The 16,214-nt window shown below is 40.1% G+C and overlaps 1 protein-coding gene and 1 long non-coding RNA gene across 2 annotated transcripts in view; both read left to right on the top strand.

Annotated features, from left to right (window-relative positions):
• Nucleotides 1–11,632, top strand: part of LOC136842116 (uncharacterized) — a 29,436-nt gene extending 17,804 nt beyond the window's left edge. The window contains exon 3 of the long non-coding RNA XR_010854178.1: nt 11,256–11,632. This is a non-coding gene — a long non-coding RNA (uncharacterized lncRNA). The remainder of the gene's footprint in view (nt 1–11,255) is intronic.
• LOC136841781 (mucin-2-like) overlaps nt 1–16,214 on the top strand; it is a 244,327-nt gene that overhangs the window by 114,867 nt on the left and 113,246 nt on the right. The gene's annotated exons all lie outside the window — the stretch shown is intronic.

Raw genomic sequence — 16,214 nt, 5'->3', positions numbered from 1 at the left:
TTTAAATTATGAGCAGCACAATGAACATAAACTGCACTGGGTTCAACATCAGTTATTTTTTTCTGCACACCTTTGTATATCCCCTTCATGTTACTAGCTCCATCATATCCTTGGCCACGACACCTTGAAATAGAAAGTCCTCTTTGTTTAATTATTTGCAAAATTTTTTCTGATAGTGCAGCTCCACTTTGGCCCTCAACCTTATGAAACCCTAAAAAAGACTCATTAATTTGTAGGGCTTTTGGCTTTCCATTATCATTATATTCTATGCTACAGTAATGGTATATTTCACACATCTGATCAATTTTGGAAATATCCTGTGTTGTATCTAACATTATGCTATAAAATGGAGCTGCTTTAATGGCATAAGTAAGTTCTTTTTCAGTTTCCTTTGATCCTTTGAAAGCAACTGAATGAGTTCATTTTTGTATCATTGGGCTCATATACTTTTTTTACCTTTAGGTTTACTGATTAATTCTGAAAGAACTGGATCATATTTAGAAAGCAACTCAATGATGCAAATGAAATTTCCACGTTTCCTAACTTTCCTTTCATCCTCATCATAATCACCTTCATCTTCTGCTTGTGTTCCTTCTGTGTGTCCACGAAATGGCAAATTGCACATCGCTAATGTAAGAGTTACATATAATAATCTGTCCAAAACCTGACGCCAGTATTTTTCTCCTTTTGAAGATTACCTTCAAGTGCTTCACTCAAAGTTCCATGCAAGCGCCATTGTTCATACACTAGGCATGAATTATAGTGAATTTGGGATGATTCGTGCCTCTTCATACCCTCACCTATGTGTTTCCAGTCACAATAGCCATCAATCCATGTATCTTGAAATCTACTCGCTCCTCGATTAGCAAACAACCAACATGTCTCACAATAAGCCTTATCAAGAACAACTGAATAGCATAACCACGACCTCTCAATTTTCACACCTGATTTGGACACTGCATGATAATATTTTTCAGAGAAAGAGCGACCTTCTGCATCCTTTTGAAAGGGCCATTAGGCTTGCAATGTCCATTTGTAATGATAAATCGTTTTGTTTGGTCCTTCAAGTTTTGTTCCATAAAATGTCCTCGGTCTGTAGGCCACAACGATGTTATTGTGTCAAATGAGAGCTCAGGCGCATGGTCTTTTGAGGTACTAGGTTTACACTCATCTTCACAGGTATTGCCTAATATAGTGTCGGAAACTGGGTCAGAATCAGGCTTGCCATCTTTGTCTAATTTCTTTTCACCTGTACCAGTTGCTGTGTTTGTTTCAACTAAACTAGTATTAGTAGTAGGCATTTCCACACTAGTGACACTACTATTAGTATTTTCTCCAATAGCTTCACAACTGTCATTGTCCTTTGCATTTTCGTTAATCACTTCTACTGTTGAGGAAAAGAAACCACTAATTTTTGGAAGCTTTGATGCCTTAATTTCATTTTCTTTTTTCTTTTTCCGCTTTTCACTGCCACTAAGATGTTGTTTGGGAGGCATGATATATCCGATTCACTGTAAACAAAAACTATTATTAATTGAGAAAATTATACTCTGTCATCATCTGATATACAAAAATTCTATTGTTTTTTGTTTGTATGGTGTTTTTACGTTGCATGGAACCAGTGATTATTCAGCAACGGGACCAACGGCTTTACGTGACTTCCGAACCATGTCGAGAGTGAACTTCTATCACCAGAAATACACATCTCTCACTCCTCAATGGAATGGCAGAGAATCGAATCTGCGACCACCGAGGTGGGACGCAAACACCATATCGACCACGCCGCTGAGGCGCTATAAAAAAATTTCGATTGATATCATTGTGAAGATATTAATTACATCTTTCTTCAATGCATTGTTCTTTCTATTACATTATTTGTATTGTGAGTCAAACATTAAAATTAAGTTCACAATTGTAATCAACATAATCTTTCATAAGGTGTAAGATAACTATCAGTTGTAGTCCACTTATAAAAGAATACAATGTAAAACAATCACGCAACGCGAAAAACTTCTCTCACTTTTTCCTTTAAATGATCAAAAGATACTGGCGGTCACAGGCGGTGACAACTGACAAGCTCTGGTAACCGTGTACACGGAGGCCAGGACTTAGACAGGAACATAACGCATTCAAGCCAAGATCTCATACGGACCTGTAGTGTACGAACAGTAATACCCCTATGACCTCCTAACCCATAACCCATAAAAGGCCATCATATACATTAACAATATGTAATGTCTTCTCAGTTTCTGTTAATAATCATTTACCAGTATTATATTGAGGAATTTGAAATAATTTTTTTTTCTAAATCACTAAAATATAACAGTAAGCAGTAGCATATATTTTTTTTTCTTCTTTTTACGGCCATGGGCCCATATCCCTGGGTCCCTTTGGCTCCTTTCTGTGACTCTACGTCCATGGGCCCCTTTCATCATTATAGGCCCTGGGCCGTGGCAGTTTGCCACCTCTGCCACCCTATTGTTACGCCTCTGCCCTTGCTTAGCAGTTGATAAAAATAAAAGAAAAGAGGGGCTCTAGCTGGTTTATTGGCCTATACAGTACTGTCATCCTGTTTACTTTCCTCCAGTAAGTGAGGAGAGATTGATTTTTCTAAGCCTCAGTTGGTTTTCTGTTACCAAAGTATTCACATCACTGGAAGTGCACTCTAATGGTTGATAGGTATTACAGTTATTTTTTTGTGAAGTTTTACCCCATATTATGGTATGTTGTAATGTCTGCATGTTACAGTAAGCCAGTTCCTGAAGCTAGATAATGCAGGACTAATCAGTGTGGCAAACTGTTTATCTTTGACTAAGCAGATGAGCACACACAAAGTTCAAATATTTTTGTTCCAGTTTGGAAGAGGTAGCTGAGGAACAGGTATATTTTACACTTGTGTCCACTGTATATCCTCCTACCCTTCTTGTTCCTGATCATTCTCACCAAGCTCATCCATCTCCTTCCCTTTCAGTTCAAGCTAGGAAGCATAAGAATATTCAGCTCCTTATGTCTTCTGTACCAAATGTTATGCATTCTGTAAGTGTGTGAGGGGGTGTAACTGCACTCCCATCCATACACGAGCCAGTGTCTGGTCTACCATGTGTTAGTTCAGTCTGTCAGAGAGAGCTGTCTGCCTGGGAACCAAGTTTCGCTAACAGATGGTGGGTTGTACCTGCCACCACTTCCCCCTAAGTCACCTCTATCCTCAAACTCAGGAAGAGGTTGGCCTACCTTACCCAAAGATGTTTGATTAAGAGAAAATCATCTGTGTATCCTTCAGCTTCTTCAGAACATCGGAAATGACAGTTTGATTCATTAAGTGTCCCTGAATTATATATTTTAAGATATATATGGTTAAAAATTTGAAAACCAGAAAACTAATTTCATCGAAGGGGGGGGTGGGGTAACTTTCTAATTTTTTGGGCATTGTAATCACATTCACGTGCCTGCTTCTTGAGATAGCTACTCTTGACACTGGAAAAACACAGTAGGTTGGAATGTCTTTGATGTTTTTTGGATTTTATTTTTATTTCTTCATTATGTTCATGCAAGTAGCTTCTCTTGAGTGTTTGTCTTTGAAGGTTTTCCTACCACAAGAAGTTAACTAGTATCATTGCTTCTGTGTAGTATTTCATGTTCTCTTAAGCACTCATGTTGTTTTTTACATTTTGTTGTAACAAAACTGTTGAGGGAAGCGATGATTTTGAGTATACATTTTTTTTTTTGCTGTAAACGTGAGGTACATTAAAATTTCCATTATTGTTAACATGCTTTGACCAAAGAATATGTGAAAAAACTGAGTTACCCTTTTAAGTGGCTAGGCCTTCAACCACAACCTTAAGAGAGAGTAGTATACCCAATGGAAGTTCATCCAAAAAACAATCATCAGCAGTTTGTAAATCAAAGGAAAGCATGTAGGTACAGCAAGAGGTAAATACTGGATTATGAGCTGTAGACATATGGAAGGTAAGCAGTAGTTCATCAAATGCTCATCCCTCTCTGTTTTTATAAAGTGACTTGGACAGAAGAATATTTTTAAATTGCCTTGCAGCTGCAACCTTCTCAAATTGACTAACATTCCAAAGTACTTTTCTTGTCTGTCATCCAGTTATATACAGCTATGCAGAGTTACATCCTGACTTTTGTCCATGTTTATGATACTCAGGATTTGAGAGCATGCATTAGTACAGGGTATTCCTAGACCTGCCTTGTTGAATGTGGTTACGGCAAGGCTTAAGACAGTTAATGATACTTTTATAGCCAAGGCATCTTACTCTAGAGCCCTTCCTTTTCACTTTCAAAGAGCATACTCTTTCCACACAGTGATTCTGCGTCTTTCAGCGGACACCAAATTCATAGCTTAGTAAAACCATTGTAAAGGAAGCGGGCAGGTTTTTTTGGCAGTCTATGGGTGTGGAACAGCATTGAAAAGTTTTTTCAGGGTTTTGGAGATGTGGTCTTTTGTTTACAAATGTTAAAGCCATTACTGTGAAGCTTCCTCAAGAATATCGGCTTTTAGGCAAGAAAACTTGGGAGTTTATTTTTGTTTTTTTCTGAATGTCTTGAGAGGACTGTTGGAGGTGGCACTGCTGTTTCCCGATCTTTACAATTTCTCTTAATCTCTCATCCAGTATCCTCTCTAAAATTTTCAATCCATGCTCTGTTATTTTAATTCCTCTGTAGTTACCACAATCCATGACATCTCCCTTCTGCTTGTGTATATATACACCATTACTCTCCTCCCAGTCTCTTGGCATTTCCTCCTCCTCTCATATAGCTTTTAAATCCAGCATCCATTTCTCCCCCTCTGTACATAGTAATTTGACCATTTCAGTTTGGAACTCTGATGGACCTGGTACTTTACCATTCTTCATTTTACTTAATGCTCTCTTCACTTCTCTATCCTGTGTCTCCATTACTGGTTCCTCCACCCTCTGTGCCTCCCCCATCTCCTCTCTCTCATTTTCAGTATTTAAAAGTTGTTCAAAATACTCTCTCCATTTCTTCTTAATGTGTTCATCCCTATACAATATATTTCCATCTTTATCCTTGATGACACCCAATTTACCCAAATCCTGTCTGCCTTTTCTTCAAGTTTGAAATCTTATAGATATCCTTTTCTCCTTCTCTTGTTCCTAGTCTTTTATTCAGCTGCGCTCTGCCCTTCCAATAGCCATACCTACCCTCCTTCTCGCATCTCTTTCCTCTTCTCTGTACTGTTCCTCTGCACCCTGTGCATGCCTTACTTTCCAGTCCTTAAATGCTTTTGATTTTCCTTTAATTGATTCTTGCACCTCTCCATTCCACCACCACTTTTCTCCTCTTGACACTCCATATCCACTGGTTCTTCCCACCAGTTTCTCAGCTTCCCCCACACATATTTCTCTCATGTTTGCCCACATATTTTCAACTCTGTTACCCTGTCCAACTTCTATGTTTCCCCTTTCCTGCCATCTCTCTCTCACAGTCCTCCTAAATTGCTCCCCCTTTTCTCCTTTAAGTTCCCAAATCTTAATTCTAGATCTCTTCTTTCTCTTTTTGGGTTTCCTCCCTCTCATTTTCAAATCCATCACCACCAACCTATGTCGTGTAACACATGCTTCTCCAGCCCTAGGAGAGCTGTTAATCAGCTCAGTGGTCTGGTAAAACTAAACTATACTTACTTTACTCCCAAGATCACTTTGCAGTTTGTCACATTGCTTTTGTCGGCTCCTCTAACCAGGATGTAATCTATTTGGCTTTGCACTCCTCCACTTTCATACATTATCAAGTACTTATCCAACTTCTGAAACCATGTGTTCATGCATGCCAATTCAAAACTCTGAGAGCCATCTCCAATATATAATCCCCATGTTCATTTCTAATTCCAAACCCATGGCCTCCGTGTGCCTCCTCATACCCATCTCTTCTCTTCCCCACCCTGCCATTCATATCAGCTCCCATTATTAGTCTCTCCTCCTCCCTCACTGTTCTAATGACAGCCTCAAGCTCTTGTCTAAATAATTCTTTCTCTTATTCTTGGCACCCCATCTGAGGAGTGTATGCTGATACTATATTTACTACTTTGTCCCCTATTATTATTGTAATCTTTAAAAGCCCATCATTTACTCTTTACTTCTACCACTTTTTCCTTCCAGTTGTTACTTTCTTCCCTCTTGTGACCTGCTGTAATAAAGCTTATACCCATATCCTATCTCTCTAGTTCCACTCCCTTTCCACCTAGTCTCCTGCACACACAAGAAATCTATCCTCCTCCTCTCCATCACATCTACTATCTCCCTCAGTCTTCCTGTTAGAGTACCAACGTTCCACATACCTGCTCTAATCTTCCACTCTTTCACTAATTTCTTTGGCCACAGTCATGAACCCTGTGGTACCTCTCGCCCATTTATCATGCCAGTAGGGGGATTCTGACGCGCGTCGCTTACAGGGGACGCCCTAGCCGCATTCATGTTTCGTACAACATCAGGCATGGTTCATTGTTTGGCAAACGGGTTTTTACAACCACATGCCCTTGCTGTCATCAACCACTGTTATTGGCTGTGGGCCTCGCCTTTGACTAAAAATTCCACCTGCAAGGCAGCAGCTTCCACAGTTATTGGCAGTGGCCCTAGCCTTTTACTAAAAAGTAAGACTGCAAGGCAGCAGTTTCCACAGTTATTGGCGGTAGGCCTAGCCTTTTACTAAAAAGTAAGACTGCAAGGCAGCAGTTTCCACAGTTATTGGCAGTAGGCCTAGCCTTTTACTAAAAAGTAAGACTGCAAGGCAGCAGTTTCCACAGTTATTGGCGGTAGGCCTAGCCTTTTACTAAAAAGTAAGACTGCAAGGCAGCAGTTTCCACAGTTATTGGCAGTAGGCCTAGCCTTTTACTAAAAAGTAAGACTGCAAGGCAGCAGCTGTCCTTTTAGTCGCCTTTTATGACACGCAGGACCTACGGTGGTAGTATTCTTACACCCCTACCACAAGTTAGGGCAAAAATGATGTGAAAATCAATTCCTTATTCCATCAATATTTAAATTCTGACTCGGGAATGAAGAGTCCTTCCTTGGTCCAGTTAGATCCCCTAAGGTTTATAATGTATATATGTAGAGTTGAAATTAAAAGGACAGATATTCATAATTTATGCTGCAGTGTTAGAAATGCAAATACTGTAGTCCTATATCTAAATATGTCATGCCATTTTTTGTACATTTTAGTTTCCCAAGCTAGCAATTCAGACAAGACCTACCTGTACTATGAAAGCACCTGAAGCAAGAGATTTTATAAGTAATTTGTTATGAGAAGACATTGTTAATTCATCACAGTAGAGGCATAATTCCATTTTCAAGTCTGTGTTGCTGCTGGGATTAACTAGCTTCAGCTTCAGGAAGGATATCATTTCCTGTTTTTTTTTTAAATCCTGGTATATACTATAATACCTCAATTAATGGACTTCATCCATTTCAGAAGGCTCTCCTATAACTGCACTCTTCTTAAAAAGAGCAAATTTTTCCAAAAGTAATGGGAATTGAATTGATCCACTACTGACTTCCAAAAATACAGAAAATAAAAGCATTTTAACTGTGATTTAAGAAGCCTAACTTGCAGAAATTATATGAAAACACATGAAGTAAATAGATGTAATAAATGGAAATTTGTTCACACTTGACTGTACTTGGGAGAGTTGATGGCATATGTGATAAGGGGGCGGGGGAAGGGGAAAGAGAAGAGTAGGAGAGAGGTTATGTTTTGAGAGGGAGTCCCTTTCCATAAAATATGCAAGCAGCTGTACTTACAGCTTTATTTTTCGTGTCTGTGTCTTTCTGATGCTTTCCTCTCGAGATTTATTGTTTCAGTCTCACAAAAAACCTTTCTGATGATGTTAGTTTTCGCCTGCATTTTAAAATGACCCTAAAGTGAAAGATAGTATTATCATTCAGCAGGTTATAATGTGGTTTGCTACAGCTTTATCAAGGTAATATTTTTTTAACAGAGCTGCACTTTGCCTTAATCTGAGCACATTTTTTTCATGAATGAACTAGGGATGTCCTTTCCTCCTCCTCCTCCTCCTCCTCCTCCTCCTCCTCTGATGAATATTCCTCAGCTCTTGTCTGTTGCTGCTCCCTCTGCAGGTCCTGTAGGTCTTGTGGTGAGCTCTTTGTGCCCCTCCACCAACTCTTCCACATCATCACGTACCTCCAAGCCCACAAACTTGCCAAGAGGCACAATATCCTCCACAACAGGCCCAGCTTCAAAGCCTTCAAAATCCTTTTCTGTTACAGCATTTGGCCACAGTTTCTCCATGCAGAGTTCATGGCCAAGTAAGAGACATCATGTCAGGCTTTTCCTACAAAGTTTATGCAGTGGAAGATGTTGACATGATTCTACCAGAATTCTCTTAAGATCAGCTCTGTATCAGAAGTCACTTCAAAGCACCTCTGGAATAGTGCTTTGGTGTATACAGTAGTTTCTCAAGAAATTAGAGATGACTTACTGGTCCATGGACTGGTCAAGGAATTGTGTTAGGGGCAAAATCCCAAACCTTATGAAGTTCAACTCCTACAGCAACTTGGATTCTGAGCCTGGAGGATGAGCAGGAACATTGTTAAATACAAGAAGGGCCTTCAGAGGCAATTGTTTCTCCTTGAGGTACAGTATTTTGTGATGATAGGGCCAGTTACTTCATTCAGTCACTCAATAAAAATTTGCCTGGTTACCCAAGCCTTACTTTTAGCCTTCCATATCACATTTAATTTATTTTTCATTGCATTATTTTCCTTAAAGACCATCAGGTTATCTGAGTGGTAAATAAGCAAAAGACTTCAGTTATAGATCCTCACTTGCATTCCCACAGAGCAAGAGTTAGCCTGTCCTTCATTGGCTTGTGCCCAGACATTGAGTTCTCTTTTGGTGATATTGGTCCTGTTTGGCATTTTCTTCCAAAGCAAGCCTGCCTCATTTGAACTGAACACTTGTTGGGAACAAACCTTTAACCTCTATATGGCGACTGAACTTTTTAACATACTTCTTGGTAGCATCTTTGTCAAAACTGGCAGCCTCACCACTGAATATGCCACTACTAGTCATGAATTTCTTAAACCACCCATGGTGGGCTTTGAACTCTTTGAGTGTCACCTGTTACAGGATGTAGGGGCTTTTCTTTTAGTACAAAATTGGTGCAATATAATGGGAACAGATTTGGAGGTTATTAAATGAAACTCTGACTATCCTTAACCTATTTATTACCTAAACCTACGGAATGGAAACTTAACCTAATCTTAACACTATAATTCTATTCAGTCTTAATCCTATAGTTCCCCCCCACCATCAAAGAACCTTAACCTAATTGAACTTTTCTGTCAATGAATATTATTACTATAATGTCCCCTCAGCTATGGTCTCTGAGTCTTCTTCAAATTGGGAGTTAGCTTGCTCAATATCAGCCAGTTTAGGATTTCGTCATTATCCTTCTGCTGGAGAGATCAACACCTACTTTTGTACCTTCACTGCAGGTGTGTTGAGATCGGCACCTTTTGGAAAAGATTTAGGTCATATGGGGAGAAGGGCGGCCTGACCACGTTTTTTTTTGTTTCTGCCATCTGGCAGTTTTGTGTTCTCTCCTATGTTCCTTATCACTTATCTGCTGTATCCCTTCCTCTATTTTCAACTCAGGTAAGGTGAAGGGGGAGCTCTCACGCTATGCTAACCCACTCAAGCAAACTGCAAGAAAAAAAAAAAAAAAATATTAATCAACCATGCACTAGCAGCCACACAAAAAAATAAATATAATAAAAAAAGAAAATCAAATATTAATTCATACAAACCAACTTCTTCATACTACTGCAAGGAGTAGTTGTAAATAGAACAGCATGTAATTGCTTTGTCTTTTCACATAAAAAGGCCTCAGAAACACTGTCACTGGCTAATTATTTTTATTTAATCCAAAATAGCAACAATTCACAACTTCTTCAGTAGTTAGCAATCTTATTTTTGTAACAGGTTTCACTTGATTAACATCAGCTTTGTTGATGACCTTTTACTTTTATCATGATATAAATTATTTGTATGACCATCTCGCCTTCCTTTACCAGATCAACCACTTGGACACTACTTTGACATTTTTCTATTATTTTTTGAAGCTCTGTAGATTTGATCTCTCTCTTGGCCTTTTTGACATCTCTACCCTACTTAAGAGCCATAATGACTTTTGTTAAGTACAATTACATTGTACTAGAATGACAAAAACACAGGGACATAGAAAAGTACAGTATAGAAATGTGCACCGAATAGACCTACGCACAGACTGAACCCATCCCTTTGTTTCAGTTGGGAACTATGCACATGTAAAATGCATAATCCTACACATAATTTAGCAGGTTGTTTTTGTTTGTACTTAAACTGAGGAAAAGTCCTTTAACATGACAGACCGAGGTATGGCTGTATTGAGCCATGGGGGAGTGTGAATGTGCACATATTGTACATAGGGAGTGCACCTGCTGTTAAGTAGATACTTTTGTTTAATTTGGTCTGTTCTGACATTTTATTACACAATCCTTGGTGTGAGATCAACATCATTGCTTTATCTTGATGGCAAATCTCTCAGTGGTGGTACCCAGTGAGGTTCAATATCTAAAGTACATCAGGCAAGAGTCACTCATTGGTGTGCTTGAGGTTCAATATCTACCTCAGCCAAGAGTCATTCATTTGTGTACTTTTATTAAAACTAATAATAATGGATAATGTTTTCTACGGGTGGAGTTTACCAGTCTTTTGTTGCGTGTTGCACTTCCCAACCACCCTTGCGTGTGGGTAGTCAGCTGCATTAATGTTAGGTGAGATTCATAGAAACAATAGCAATTTTTATATTAAAATTGGATTTCTATGCTTATCTAACCTTCATAAGACCCATCCAACTTTCCCATAAACCACTGTGCAGAAAACTAACTGAGGCATAGAAAACAACAGTTGCCCTGTCCTTACCTACCAAATACAACCCCTTTTCTTTTGTTTTTCTCCAAAGCTGAGCAAGCCAGGGGACTCAAAACATATAGCTACACAAATGTTAGGGAAGTGCAGAAATAACTAATTTAAATATGAAAATTGGTATTGTGTAAATATAGGTTAGTATTCTTCATTCAGTCGGCTCTTAAAATTGTATTAAGACTCTAAACCATTTATGCAAATAATAAAACTCTCAAAATTTTTTAATGATAAATATTTTGGTATAAGCAGTATTATAGGCTGTCTAGTAATATGAATTCTTTTCGTCTCACAAGGTTGTTCTTCGATATACTCTAAAGTGCAGTACCAAACAAAGACCGTGGCTGCAGAGGAAACCCTTACAAGGAGCACATCTGCAGAGGACATAACCACCATGCCCTATTGGACAAGTATATTCCCAAGCATAGCCACAACAGGAGGTACTCTAAAGGCCAGAAGGAAACGTGGGATATACTGGGAGTCCATATCTTCTTACTTGTTCCCTTGGTGGACTGACAGTAACAATATGAGTTGGTATAGAGATTACTATGAAAACATGACTAAATTTTATAAGGATAATCTTGCTTTGAATGGCATTGCCTACACAGGCAGCTGTGAAAAATTGGTCTGCATAGATAGGGAGACCATTAACAGGACTGGAGAAATTCACCCAACATGTAAGTATATTTCATTATTGAGTTTTTCACGGTCTTGGTCACTCAATGGACTGTTGATTGTAAACCTAAGATACAGTCTATGCAGATAGCTTGACCCTTTGCTATATGTATGGATGCATGGACAGATATGTCTCTATTAAGAGTCAAATAATGGATCTCTCATTAACAAGTTCTTTGCATATAGAGAGTGCTAATTACTTGGCAGATCTGTATATTAGAAAGTGTTTACCTAAACTGATGCGGCTGCGCTCTGTTTGCAGCGCCTGACTGATGCAAACTAGTACAGGATGATATGTAGCAGTGTGAAAGTGGCATGTCCCAGTAATTCTCTGTGACTGTGATTTGTGCATTTATCTTTGTTCTGTGATTATTCATAAATTTCTCATTAGCTCTACATAATGTCAGAGCTGTCTCTTTTCCTACGGATATACAATTTATTGCTTTTAAATAGGAGTATCTTTCAGCTCTAGCTGGTAACAAGTTGGTTAACTAGTGGTCAGTGGCTGTCTCCTGGCATGTTGGCCATTGTCAAGTGATGACGTTTTGTTTCACTCCATCTGACTGCTAAGTTAGAATTGTGTTGTTTCATTTTTGTGTTCAGATAACAAGAGAAATATACATTGATTTCAAGAGAAGTAGATTCAGAGGTGTGAAGGGGGTTAGTGAGAGTAGTAAACCTTCATCCCTCTAATTTTAGGTGGATCCCACCGATAACGCTCTGCTGCAGGGAAGAATATGCTACTGTTGGAAAGTTTAGTTAGAGGAGGTAGCTTTGAAAAAGTTATCCTACCATTTCCTCCTCATTGCCAAACACCCCCCCCCCACCAACTATAACCCCATCTTGGGCAAGAAATGGTTATCATGAGAGGTGGAGGATCTGTACACCAGCCCGCACTAAATCGATTGCTATACTTGCTGTTGTGCAATGGTTAGGAGCTCAACACTGGAGCTTCCAGTAGTGGTTTTCCTTTTGTGGAAGATGCCCTAGGACTTTGACCACTGCTGCTTCCCCAGAGGAGATAAGATGCAGGTAGTAGCAAGGAAAGGAAGAACAGTTTTCTTCTTCCTCAGCTACAACTTCATCTTTTCACCCTGCTGCAGGAGGAAGAAGAGATGTCCAAGGAGGCTTCTTGCAGGAAGTCCGGTCAGGCTTTATGAGCGTTCTTCCCAGCCTTAGGAACGGTAGCTCTCAAATGCCTATGGGCAATTGTTTAGCTTCTGTCCCAGCAGGTATAGACCTCACTAAGCATGCTCAGTACCCCATTTTGGCTAAGTTGGACACGAAGATGTTTGACTCCTCCTCATGTTTTCCTGGAAATACCCTTTGGTGAAACCAGTGCAGCTTGTTTGTTTGTATGTGTCTGGTCTCCAGATCGTGCATGTGTAAGTAGTTGCTTAACTCTCCCTCCTATGTCCCTTTGGAAACTTTGTCCGTTTTTTTCTGCCTACGGACCATATGGGTGCTGGTAGCAAGATAGGCTCTTCATGCATCCCCACACTTTACCTTGGAAGTACATCTGGTTGAGCCAATGCTGCCTTACTTCATTAGGCACATGCCTTGTCTCAGTAATTGTGCATGTACCAAGAGGGGCTTTGCTTGTGATGGATCTCATCTCAGTAGGCACCAACATGGGAATGATCATTTCATTTGTGACTATGCCACTCCTTCATGCCTAGTCGTTTACCACCAGCCCCAGGGTTGTGCTTTGAGGCAGTGTGCATGCCTGTTCTTCTGTACACCCTAGTGTAGTGTACTAGTTCAGACATCACAGATCGTGAGTTGTATAGAGATCACTTGACCATGGCTTTGGAATTTTGTTGAGTAACAGGCCTTCCAAAGCTTGTGTGTTTCATACATTACCTTTGTTACTGGTTGATAACATGGGCCTGGGAGCAGGTACAGGAGCTGGTTTGTCCCCATACATGGTAGAGCCATGTTACTTGTGCTTGGTTTGTGTGTTTGTGTTGGCTTTGGACTACAGGATGCATATACTTGCAGGGTGTGTGCTGTCCAGTACCCTTCTTACCCTGTGTGGTACCCTGAGCCTTCCTATGTCTTCACAGGCAGGAGGAATGCTGAACCTGCTCTCCTGTTTGGTAAGTGTAGTGGCTCTTCACCTGGTTTCTCTAGGCATTCATTAATAGCTCTTCACCCGTTGTTCTTTTGGCATGCATGGTTGTGTTTACCAATACTTAGACTGTTCATATGTAGATGAGGGTTTGTATGAGACAGGGTTCCTTCAGTACTTACAATTGTGGGGATGATCTGTTCATATGTGATCATGTTGTACCCTGGTCTGCTAGTAGTTTTCCAGAGGCCCAGAGTGGTATTTTTCCATGGGAATTTTACCTGCTCTCTTTGAGCAGTCATACTCATCTTACACTTCTCTTAAAGCTTATGGAGTTCAGTTATACTACAGTCGTATTTGGTGTGAGTGCACCATGCACATGCAAACAGGGTATTAGTGCTACATTTCTGTGTGGTACAACACTCACAAGAGATGTGTTAATTTATTTAGTAGCATTTGCTAGGACACACATGTCTTCAGTTGTAAGTTCAGTTTTGATTGATCATACAGAAGTCTGGAGATTTCCACTCTGATTTTTTAGTTTAAAATCATTATTGTGTGAGTCCTAGGGTTGGTGGACCACAATTTCAAGTGGTTACTTCTACTATGATTATTTTCTTTATTATTTGGATGGACACCATTTAGTCTGATCATTCATCTCCACAATCCTAGGAGAACTCAAAAGCTGTTAGATTGTTGGTTTTCAACATGGAGATTTCAACTCTTGCTCTAGGAGGATTTGTCGTTTCAGAACCCTTTCAGTAATGTTGGTGTAGAGATCACTCAGCTCTTTGTGAGTCTAATTATCTAAGGAAGTGGTAAAAAGGGCCTCTTTGTTGAACACCATTGTTGATGGAGCAAAAATTTCTTTCAGGATTCACTCAGGGAGGCAAAGTAGTTGTTACAGCTGCTGTGGTTATGGCTTGCTTGTAATTTTCACGTAAAATACAAAAGTTGAGCCAGCACCCTCTTCTTGTTCAGTGCATTCACAGTCCATGGACAGGTCTCCACTCAATATTGACTGGGATCAAGATGATCTATTTGCTTGTGATTATGCCACTCCTGCCCAGATTCTGGCTTATTACCATCCCTGGGGTTGTCATCATATGACAGCACATGTTCCTGCTTACCTTTACCTTCTAGTTTGGACATCACTGAACATAGGTAGTTGTACAAATCAGGTAACCATAACTTGGAATTCTAGATATTGGTCTTCCACATTCTGGATTCAGCAACCAGTACTGTGTACCGAGTGTGTTCCATGGTCCTGTGAGCAGGCACCAGAGCAACTGATGCAGGACAGGAAGTATCACCACTATTCAGAGGGAATGTTACCACCCCAAGTCGTATGCTTTAGGCTGGTGAACAGTCCCATGGGTTTTCACAAGAACTTTCATCTGAGACCCACTCATGTAGTTTAAAACTTGCTGCATTAACTAGTCTACTGGTTTGTTTTGACGTTTCCATAGCCATATTTACGTCAGAACAGGTCTCCCCTTCACTTTTGATTATAACCTGGGGACCATAATAAACAGGAAGACAGGCCTCATCCCCAAACACTAGATACAGGTCCTAGTTACTTTTTCTTGCTAACCACTGTGGTTTTAATGGGTCTTCTTAGCCACCTGTTGTGTATTTGAGGAAGTTCATCCTACAAGTTCCTCCTCTGCAAACATTTTGGTGTCTGCTGAATTAGCACTGATCAACTCCAAGTGGTCCTCCTTTCTCATCAACTCTGAGCAAGGAAATCAGAGTGATCTCACATGTTGAAAAATGGTAGGAACCTCCTTGCAAAAGGTCCTAAACTCTCCACCTCCCAAAGTCTGTATGCTGACAGTTACATTGGATGAAGATGAAGGCACACACATGAGGGGCTCATCCATCTCAGATTTGTGGGCTGAGGACTGTCTCATCTGCATATCAACTAGTGGGAAGGCAAGCAACACTTAGCTATGCAGTTGCAAGACTGATAAGACATTTTGTTCTGTCATTGAGTGACAACACATCCATAGTGACTTGTGTTGATGTGCAGGAGGGAAGGACAATTTTACTTTTCATCTGTCAGTTTTTGAAGCAGGTACACAAGTGGATGGTTTACCACACCGTTAAGGAAGTGGCCAGATATATTCCATGATGAAGGAATATTGTTACATCAACTCAGCTACGAGAGGTATATGGTAGGGAATGTTAGTCTTAATGCCTTTGTGAGGGATTGGTGTTTCATCTCCAGAATCACAGACGATCAAGCTTGTTTGCCTCATGACTAACATGGAGCCCTCAGTGTCCTGTTTTCCAGTGTTAGTGCCCTTGTTGGCAGTTGGAAAATGCCTACCACTACCCCAGAGACATTCTGAACACTTATAAACTCCCCTCCCCAGCACTGTCACACCAAGTGGTCAACTAAAGTTCACTCCAGAGTTCAGAACCTTGATAGCTGCATGAGGATTCTCTGCCCATCTGTGGGAAGTAGACTACTTGTGTGAACGTTCAGGACTTTCTCTCAGTTGGA

Source organism: Macrobrachium rosenbergii, chromosome 9, assembly GCF_040412425.1.
Source record: "Macrobrachium rosenbergii isolate ZJJX-2024 chromosome 9, ASM4041242v1, whole genome shotgun sequence".
Taxonomy (NCBI): domain Eukaryota; kingdom Metazoa; phylum Arthropoda; class Malacostraca; order Decapoda; family Palaemonidae; genus Macrobrachium; species Macrobrachium rosenbergii.
Note: the sequence above shows the minus strand (reverse complement) of the source record. Positions and strands in the feature narration are given on the sequence as shown.